The sequence below is a fragment of the Cucurbita maxima genome, unplaced genomic scaffold (genome assembly GCF_002738345.1).
Source record: "Cucurbita maxima cultivar Rimu unplaced genomic scaffold, Cmax_1.0 Cma_Scf00001, whole genome shotgun sequence".
NCBI lineage: Eukaryota > Viridiplantae > Streptophyta > Magnoliopsida > Cucurbitales > Cucurbitaceae > Cucurbita > Cucurbita maxima.
In genome coordinates, this window is record NW_019272017.1 from 11,820,105 (window position 1) to 11,830,866 (window position 10,762).

At 44.1% G+C, this 10,762-nt stretch overlaps 1 long non-coding RNA gene across 1 annotated transcript; it reads left to right on the forward strand.

Moving 5' to 3' along the window:
- The first annotated feature begins 4,563 nt into the window (after positions 1-4,563).
- LOC111482582 lies at positions 4,564-9,693 on the forward strand. The gene is made up of 3 exons (XR_002718237.1): positions 4,564-4,711; positions 7,606-7,610; positions 9,682-9,693. It is a non-coding gene; the product is annotated as an uncharacterized LOC111482582 (long non-coding RNA).
- Positions 9,694-10,762: the final 1,069 nt, after the last annotated feature.

Here is a 10,762-nt window from a genome sequence, read left to right on the forward strand (position 1 = left end):
ACGAGCAGTCATCGAACGATTTCTCTTTCTTGTTATCATGGAATTCGTCATCAAGATGGATTGCCCTTACGCAGTCAACGAACTCATACTAATGCTAGGACTTGTCGCAAGCGAATTCGGAAATGAAATCAGTCTACCGAAAGCCCTTGGTACTTGTCGGATCAATCACACAGTTAAATAGTTCACTTCAATTTGGCGTCTTTTGGTATTTCAGCGGTTACTAATCTAGTATAGGTAACGTATGCCTCCTTCGCCACTCCATTAGTGGCTCGGCTTCATCCTAGAAGTTACAGCTTCCGCCTCTCACGGATTCACTATCGCTCATGACTGGTATATGGATCTCTTGATTTATGTAGTGGTCGGCCTGATAAAAGCTAAGCTTGGCCAGAAAGAAGCTACTAGTCGCTTCCCGAATGCCTGCCTCTTGACTTATGGTCTAGTCTGATTTCCAATGCCTCCTTCCCTTCCTTGCCGCCAACGGAGAGTAAGCAAGCGACCTTGCTTGCATTCGTCAAAGGGTAGCTTCTGCGCCCTTACTGCCTGCTTCAATTGATGTGAATGAGAGTATCTTCAAATCCTATTTAGTCTTTTTCTTTCTCTCTGTCACTGAAACAAGAAGTTCTGTCTTTGTTTTCTTTTCGGATTCCGAGGATGAGCCGGCCGATCCTAACATCATTTATGAGGAGCTAGACGACGAAGTCTCCTCCTCAGATAAAGATGTCTTCGATGTGACTGGCAAGAACCACTTTTTCTATTGTGATTCTTTTTGCGGGTTCGGTCAGGTAATAGAAGCTAAGGAGAGATGCTTTCCATCAGTCAAAAGCAGATATCGCCCACCCATGCTCCCCAAGTCCGCTTACCGAGGAATAGAAAGGGAAGAACTGGAGCCAGAGCTAGTTGGGTTGGGGTAAAGAGTCGTAAGCGCAGTGGGGGGTGACAGAGGACGTGCTCATACAGTTCAAAGAAGGGTATGATCAACTCGTTGATTGTTGGGAACTTTCACTCTATATTCAAAATATGCTTTCTAGGAGCATTACGATCTGCAGCTCAATGGTACCTTATGAAGTCTCTATCGGTCTGATTCTTATTGTGCGCCTTGTGAGCGCGTTTGGATCCGCGAAGGAAATCGCTCGGATGTTCTCCTAACCCAACCCGGGAACGGACTGGAAGGAATCGCATCATTGGGAATGTTCGCATCTCGTCGCAAGGCTCATTTTGAGTTGTGGGTCGGGGGTTTATCTGATTAAGGGCCGGGGCACAAGGGTCCTGGTACTATCCAGGTGCGAAGAACCACGGGGGTGACTGCAATGAGTAGAAATCTCACTTACCGGCCTAAACGACGAGCAAACACTCCAACGTGAGAGCAAGGGATCACCCAAGGAATGGACGAGTTCCAAGGAGGGAGGCAAGAACCATGCTTTCAGAGACTTAACCCAACCCAACGGTCCCGAAGCTTATCTGAATTGCTAGAATAACTGACTAAGTCATGCCTATATATAGGCTCATTCTCCAAACGGCGCGGGGCCAAGCCTTTAGGTTGTTTAAGTAGATTGGGTGAAAGATCGGCCATAGCAGTACTCCGGGATATAAACCAGGGCAAAAAATGTCGAGCATACGACGATGCCGCCCGTTTTAATTTCGTGGAAGTCCCCACCAGAGGAAAGAAAGGGTTGTAGGTGATGGTGTGTTCCGCTTCTTATCTAGAGAGGGAGTAAGGAGTAAGTAGCTCGACCGATAGGGAGAGAGAGGGGTGAAGCTGTGAGACGAGAAGAGGGGCGCTGAAATCGTTCCTATTGGATTGGGTCGTGCGCGGCAACTGGTAGAGATGAATGATGAATAAAGGCGGGCCGCTTCAATGGGACCTATTCTCGTAATAGGCGGCAAAGTAAAATAGGAAAGGGGCTGAGTGATGAGTGCCTTTTTAGCCTTTTTCTAAAGACTCTCATGTGAAGCTAACATGGCTCGCTACATACAAGTATAGCCAAAGAAAGATGAGACGGGACAGACGGTCAGAGGCTGTAGCAGGACTACCATAGGAAAGCCCGCCCCCTCCCGCTAACATAGAAAGTGATTCCCATAACTAGTCTCTATGTGAATCTCTTCCCAACCAGCCGAATCGGGCCACCACTTGGGGTGGGAATGGCTCAGCCTACATGCATCATTTGATGAAAGCACTCTAGTCCAGTTGCCTCCTCGTAGTGGCTTGTCAACCATGCTTTCCCTCCCTCAAAACAATGCTCCTCACCAAAAGCCCTTGGGGCAACACAGCAATGAGTAGTTCGCTCCAGGACTCCACCCCCTCGAGAGCAGGATGCCGGCCGAGATAGAGCTGGAAGCCAACCTAGACTTTCCTGGGGCTTGTCCCAACATCTAAATCAAATTGTTGGCAGGCTAGAAAAGGAACCAGCCCAGCCTCGAAAATCAGGCTTTGCATGGTATGCCCTGCCTATTCACTCGGACAATGCTATGAACACGAAAGTGTGCAGTTTCGCCCCCTTCTCCCATGCTGAGTCACAAGAAGTGCCACTGAAAGCACGGACGAGCCACATGCAGGGAAACTTGCACGTGTGGTTCTGGCCGGGGACCCTGGTATACTGTACTAATATGTGTAGGTCCCCGTAATTCGAGTGAGATTGTCATGGTGCAAAAGAAGATATGGTCTGGTATTCCCTTGTTCCCTATATTGGTTATGTTCTTTATTTCTCGTCTAGCAGAAACTAATCGAGCTCTGTTTGATCTCCCAGAAGCGGAAGCTGAATCAGTTGCAGGCTATATAATGTAGAATATGCGCGGGATGCGATCCTTAATAGTCCACTGTTGGCGGAAGCCAATGTCCTGGGGTTCCGGGGATTCATTCTAACTGAAACAAGGGGTGGGTCTTTACCAACTTTCAAATATTCGCGATTTGAGGGAAGCCAAAAAAAACCTCACAAACCAAGGGATTGAGCAGCGCGAAAGCCACGATTAGACTCTACCTAATAAGGGCGTATTAGAGTGGCATTAACGTCCCCTTCCCCTTACCCCTAAACAAAAAGGTTTTTCAGAAAGTTGTCTACGCCTTTTGAAAACCTGACTAATAATAATAATCAAGGGCAAAATGCGCTCAAACAACCAACCTATCTGACTAATAAGAAGAAAGAAAGAAAGGGCCCTATCTAAGCTCTCTCGTTGTAAAGCTACAGCTAAAAAGCCGGCCTTACCTTCTATGTTTGTTATTAGTAAAGCCTAAAGCCCTTGACTAATAAAGGGATTTTCTTGCTTGTTTAGTAAAATCACGCTTTTCATTTTGATAGGAGTAGATGCTTGCAGGGGCAGGGCACTCTTCATTCTTCATTCGAAACTAATGAATCTTGGGTCGGGGGGTTCTGCCTTGTTAGAAAAAAGAGAGTTGGGTAAAGAAAACTCCCTCCTTGGACGAGCACGGGGCTTAGTCAAGTAGAACCGGGTTGCGCTGCTGGATGCTCCGATCGAAAATCAATCAGTGGGGCCATGCTGGTATGACTGAATATGCGTTAGAAAGGCCAATCCCTCCCCTACGACACCAAAAAAAAAAAACCAGGCCGAACTTCTACACGCCCGCTTCCATAGAACAATATCGTGGCAACGTAGACCTAAGTGGTCATATTGGATCCTTGGGAACCATCACAAGTATGGCCGGCCTATATTTGAACGAGAATGCCGTGTCGTCCAGCAAAGCCTAGAAGAAGGGGACTCTGTGCAGACAACTGACTCCTTTTCAATAGAAAGGAATAGCCAAACCAACCCAGCTGGCTAGTCAATCTCAAAGATCTTATTTGCCGGCAAACCAGAGACAGACGACCACGGTCCCGACCTTACCAGCACCGGAGGTTTACTAATCAATGAACCCACGAAACCTACTTTCTTTTCTGACAAAATCAACCAAGCCTAACCGGTCACGACATCTTGTTGATATTGATTGAGTTGGACTTTCGTTGACTGAATCCATCCATAAACCTAGACCCCGCCAACCTTCGTAACCAAAGCGTCACGACAACATCAAAAGGGCACTTTTCAATTCTGAAGTCGGTGAGCAAGGAGGAGCACGTAGGAATGAATGTCGACCACTACATAAATAAGCCACTTGTGGCTGAGAGAAAGCGAGCAGCACCTTGTCTTGTACTAGCTAGCCTTTTTTCGCTGGTTGCCTGTTAGTTGTAGCGCGTCTTCCCTCCTTCTCTCACTTCGGAAAGATTTAGCAGCATTTCCACGATATCGTTATGATCAATTAATGGGACTTGGCCGGAAAGTGTTCTTTTCTCTATCATTAGCTCGAGTAGTCGCCGTTTCTGGTGTTTCAGTCAACTTTCAATGGTTCCCTTAATTATGTGCGAGGAATTTCCCTCGTCGAGTAATGGGAAGCGGACTAGTCCCCGAAAATGCCCGTTCCTTTGTCATTGGGGCCCAAAATCTTCCTTGCTGAGACTTGACTTGTAGTCTTGCTACACTACACGACACGAGTGACGGGTGAAGTTGAAGCAGACACTGTCAGTATAAAGAATCTTTCTCGAGCTTAGGTACGGGCGACTCAGTCACATATGCTCGACTGAATATGCAGCCATGGAACTGCTAAATCCGAGACTCCAGTTCCGGTCAATCGTGTTTGTCAGCCTAAATCACCCTTTGGCAACCCGACTGAACAAATGCGATGACGCGACTTGTGTAGCGAGGGGTTTTCCACAGTGGAACCTGTGTTCAGTCTATGAATAGTGGGACATTCTCAATTCAAAGTGGACTTTGGGGTCAAAGCCTAGACCAAAGAGGGAGACTCATCGGGTAGGAAATACCATCCTCAGCTAAACCAAGCCCCGGGTGGTAGCCTAATCGAAGAAGTTGAGCCACAAGCCCACCTTTTTCTAAACAGCGTGGTCTCGAGGAGGAACCCTCATTGTGAATTTCATGTGGGATATCCACCAAAGAAAGGATACCAAGAATGGTTGTGGATCAATACAAGATCGAGGAGAAGGGACTGAACGTCGAATGAAGCTTGGGTTGACGGGGGCGCTATCAAGGTAGAGACATCATCTGTTCATGGGAAACTTAATAATGATATGATATGTGGATGCCACAACCAAGTTGGCGTGGATCCAAGGTCATTCTACCAACATTTTTTATTGTAGTATATCCGCTACATGGAATAGAGTTGACCGAACAAGGGGTCCCACTTAGAGATTTAGTCGAACTACTATACCTTGCGCGGTTCAAGGAGTCCCGTCATATGCACAAGCATCTGTAGTGAGGAGCAAACCTTTCAGGGTCCAAATTCAACTGTCTGGCTGTACTCAATATGCAAATATGAAATCCTGCACTAGTTTCGATGACGATCCTCTTTATTTGGTAGTGGTCGACTAAGGGCTCCACATGCAGGGGTCGAGTATGGGGATAGCGGTCAAAATCCTTCTGAATTCGGGTAATTTGTTGGGGAGAAAATAGACAGCCCACCATAGCTTGCAAACCCTCACTCAGGTGAAATGGAAATAGGAGCGCTCGCTTGTGCTAGCCTTTGGCAGCCGGACTTGTGAAGTGGACAGAAGTTCCATAATCGAGATCAGGCAGGAAGATTTTCTTCAACAGGTTGGGTCTGTAGGAGATATAATATAAAAGGATGGCTTCGAAAAAGCAGGCTGAATCCCAACAGGTTGGTTGAGAGGCTGCGAATGAGAATTTTGTCGGTGGTATTGACCTGGCTGTAGCACAAGGGAAGGGTATTGATGCAAAGATCATCAAGCCTAAATTAAATGGGCCTAGCCAAGTATGGGATAGTCGTTCTGCTAGGCTTCCCCGCCATGTTGATGGGCGCCCCCACCGCTGCTTGAGGTAGGGTAACATAAGTCTTTTCCTGTGAAGGGGTGAGCGGTTCTCGAGGAACGAAGCAGCTTGACTTATAGTTGTAGAGGGTTTTTTTTTTCTGAAATGGTTGGAGTTAATATGGTTGAGGATTTTGTGCTACAAAAATGGGCATAACCATAGGAGAAGGAATCGTCACTAGCGGTTGTTTAGGTGCCGTAGACTGCTTGTTCCATAACAGAGTGGCTGGCACAGGATGATCAATCTTATTAAGGCTAGCTTGTTGTTGTTTTGGCATGCTTGAAGACGTTTGGCTCTCCATGGGAGCCTTGCCCCCTCCCCTCTCTGCACATGGTTCACGAACCCACTTTCGGACTATGTGAAGAAAGAGGTTCGATGGAGCAGCGATGGATGTTGGGGGTTGTCTCGAATTCCCATCAACGTTTTTTCCTCCTCAACGAGGTATTGAAAAAGAATGCCTAATAGCTCGCATATGTTAGTGCTATATCCGGATGTCATTTTCGAGATTTGTTGGGTCATATAGCCTAGACGCTTAGGTTCTGGAGGCGGGTGGGCAGGCCCATCATCTTTAATGAACTTTACTTGTCAAAGAGAAAAGAACAACCCGGTCCGCAAAAGAAGTAGTCAATTGTCGACGCCTACGCAGGTCATTTCTTTGACCTTTCCAATTTGACTGTTGAGAGCACTCTAGACTGTCGAAGCGATGGGAGCTACCTGGTGTGGCTGGCTTATTTTGATGTTGTTGGGATGGAGAGAGATTAGATTTGCCTAATTGGAGTGGAAGGAGTCTTGTCGTGGAGATGGTTTACTCTGAACTTGAGATTGCTGGTAGGTTTGTTTGGGAGTCTCACTTTCTTTGTTGAGAAGCAAGTTGTTGCTGCTGGGTTGTCACAGCTTGGACGTTGTTCCATCCTACGTCCCCTTTTGTTGCCTTGAAGTTGCTAGGGAACAGGGAGGATGAGAACATAGAAGACTGATATCAATTTGTAATCAATCTTTTTCGGTATAGCTAGCTCTGCTCCCGGGATGGATGCAAGGAAAATGGATAGCGATCAATAGATACGAAGGGGAGGGTATAAAATGGAAGTAGATGGATGATTGCATTAGCGGTTGAGGTGACAGGGGAGAAAGTCGTAGCCACAATCTGGAACATGCATGAAGCAACCTATTTTGTCTCGTGAGCTAATTCAGTCAGAAACCAAACCATATGGTTTAGGGATGAACAAAGAACTATATACGCTCTCTCTCTCTCGTTCGACGGTAGGAATAGGTGGGAGTGAGACCCAAAACAGGGAAGGAATTGATGGAAAAGCGGTGTAGCGTTGACCCGCTGCTTGCTTGCATAATGAGTGAGCCGGGAAAAGGGAAGAGCTAGCTGACAATTCAACATTTTTTTGAATAAACCGAAATTGTCTTTACCTTCGGAATTGTGCGTGACTCTATATCACGGGAAAGGGTGGAAGAGAGATAGATGGGGCAACTACCTTCCGGGTTCTACTGAAATATGAATTCCGCCTGGGGAAGGCTTGCATCAGGCTTCGCAGCCAACCGCCCCGATTCCATCTTCCACCCCGATATATGGAAAAGATACCCTGGGGGGCAAACTCTCCATGTGGGGACATCCCTGGGCCAGAAGCGCTTTTCTTTCTTTTTCATCACACTAGCTGGATCAGATTTCGTATATCAGAAAAATGAACGATCCGTCAAGTTCAGGATTGATCTCTAATAATGAGTCTGCACCAATATCAATCCATTTTCTTCTATTTATTCCAAGGCAAGTGTTGGTTCAACAATAGTCAAAATCAAGGAACTATTCGTACGTTGTTGTTGAATAGGAAGGAAAGGAATAAAGAACGCCAATCTTTTCTCTGTCAGCATCTAATTGTTTTCAAATGGATCCATTCATGGAAAATCTGAGAATGTGAGAAATAGAAAAAGATAGATCACGTCTGTAGGCTTAGGAATTCGTTATGACCTTTATTAGGGGCTCTTCCTCAAATTGCGTTTGTTCATTTCCATGCAGTAACATCGTTTTCAATACATTTAATTTGAATTGGCATTTTCTCATCCATATCATCATAGTTATTGTGATGAAAGACCCACAAGAATTAGCCTTGGACAGTTTCTTTGTTCAAATGGATGTATAGCCAAAGAAAGACCATACCTAAAATAGAGTCAAATTCTAATTGTTCAAGTGGATGTAGTAGTAAGGTAAGAAGCTAAGCCTGATTTGGACACTTCCGAAGCATTTACTAATATTCTAATAGTTGGTTGGCCCTCGCCATTATGGAAAAATCCTTTATTTACGAAGTAGAGAATTGACGAAAAATCACGATCTGGTGACGCAGTGTCTTCCGTCTTCCAAAAGTGTAACAAGTGTTAGAGTTCGATTGATTCAATATTGATGAGCCTAGAAGAGTTGAGGGTTGGAACGAGCGTATAAGAAGAATGATTGGAATTCCTTTCTAAATTCTTGTACGTACCTCAAATAACATCAAAAGTGCTGGTTTCAGAAGAATGTCTAATGTTGTTCACCTAGAGAACTAATTGTTGCGAGCGTAACGAACGGGGTGCTTTGTTTGGAAGAAGTGATCTGTTACCGAGCCAGATTATTGGGAATACCGATAGCATCTATAAATACTCTATCATATCCGAAGCAAGAAAGAAAGAGCTCGAGTTTTAGCAAAAGCCGCTCTCCTGGTTGAAAGGTCTGAAAGATAACGTTGTTCTAGGAGGGATGATGATGATACCCGTTGGTACCGGATTCAAAGGAGCACCGTTCGAGGCAATATAACAACCTAAAAGAAATAGCATTTCGTCAGATATAGGCATATTACAATTACTGGGCAATATAATTCAATCAATAGCCATAATAATAGTCTAACTAGCTTTTTCAAAAAGACTTGCTATCCAAGTCCTCTTCTTCCACGATTCCCTTCCGCGGTGAAAAAATCATACCTCCAAGACAGTCCACAGGTCCTCCACCGGGCACTATGCAGATTAGAGTTCCACTAAGCTCGAGCTCGGCAAAAAGTTCTAAAAACCTTCCATAAAATCTTTGTCCTGTTTTAAATAGGCACGAAGACGAAATGAGAATAACGAGCGTGTGTGAATTGGGGAAAACTCACCCGAAACGCTCGATTAGAAAGAAATTCTATAAGATGGGTGTGATGATGGGAGCTACAAGTGCAGGTATTCCTGTCAAATTTGTGCCTTTGTTTCAATAAATTCTAACCACTTAGCATGTCATCTGTTGAGTTTATTTTGTACGCTCAAATGCTTTGAACTTTCATGATCCGTATGAATAATGAACTTTCATGATCCTTACCTTAATGTTCTTTAGTGAGAAGTTGACTGGTGCATATTTAAGGTATCCAACTTATGACAAAGAGCTTTATGCTTTGGTTCGTGCATTGCAAACCTGGCAACATTATCTTTGGCCTAAGGAGTTCATTATTCATAAAGATCATGAAAGTTTAAAGCATTTGAGAGTACAAAATAAACTCAACAGACGACATGCTAAGTGGTTAGAATTTATTGAAACATTCCCTTATGTCATAAAATATAAACAAGGTAAGGAGAACATTGTTGCAGATGCATTATCACGAAGGTATGTCCTCCTCAATACTTTGAATGCTAGGTTGTTGGGTTTTGAACACATAAAGGATTTGTATCAACATGACATGTTCTTTGCTCCTTTTGTTGAATCTTGTGAAAAAGGACTCGTTGTGGATAATTACTTGTTGTTAGATGGATTTTTGTTCCGAAAAGGCAAACTTTGCATACCATCTTGTTCCATCCGTGAGCTACTTGTGAGGGAAGCTCATGGAGGTGGTTTAATGGCACACCATGGAGTTTCTAAAACTTATGATATGCTCTCTGAACATTTTTTTTTGGCCTAAAATGAGACATGATGTTCATAAAGTTTGTGCTCGTTGCATAGCATGTAAACAAGCTAAGTCTAGGTTTCAACCACATGGTTTATACTCCCCATTACCGGTTCCTAATGGTCCTTGGATTGATATATCAATGGATTTTATTTTAGGTTTACCTAGGACTAGGAAAGGTTATGATAGCATCTTTGTTGTGGTTGATCGATTTAGTAAAATGACTCATTTTATTCCTTGTCACAAAACTGATGATGCAAAACATATTGCAGACCTGTTCTTTAGGGAAGTTGTACGATTGCATGGCATTCCTAAAAGCATCGTTAGTGATCGTGATGTAAATTTTTTAAGCCACTTTTGGCGTGTTTTATGGGGAAAGTTAGGAACTAAGCTAATATATTCAACTACTTGTCATCCTCAAACGGATGGACAAACTGAAGTTGTTAACAGAACCATGACTGCTATGCTTAGGGCTATTATTGATAAGAATCTTAAGACTTGGGAGGATTGTTTGCCCTTTATAGAATTTGCATATAATAGGGTTGTTCAAAGCACTACTAAATGCACACCTTTTGAAATTGTTTATGGCTTTAATCCTTTAACCCCCCTTGACTTGCTGCCCATACCGTCAAAAGAGTTTGTGAATTTTGATGCAAATGCCAAGGTTGAGTTTGTTCATAAACTTCACAAGCAAGTGAAAGAACAAATTGAGAAACAAAATTCCAAGGTTGCCACCCGAATTAATAAAGGACGTAAGTTTGTCATCTTCAAGCCAGGAGATTGGGTTTGGGTGCATTTCCGAAAAGAAAGATTTCCTACTCCAAGAAAATCTAAGCTTTTACCACGAGGAGATGGACCTTTTCAAGTTCTTGAGCGTATCAACGACAATGCTTATAAAATTGATTTACCAGGTAAGTACGGTGTTAGTACAACTTTTAATGTTGTTGATTTGAGTCCTTTTGATGTAGGTGATGGCTTTGATTCGAGGACGAATCTTTTTCAAGAGGGGGAGAATGATATGAACCACGAGCAAGGAATTTCCATACCTG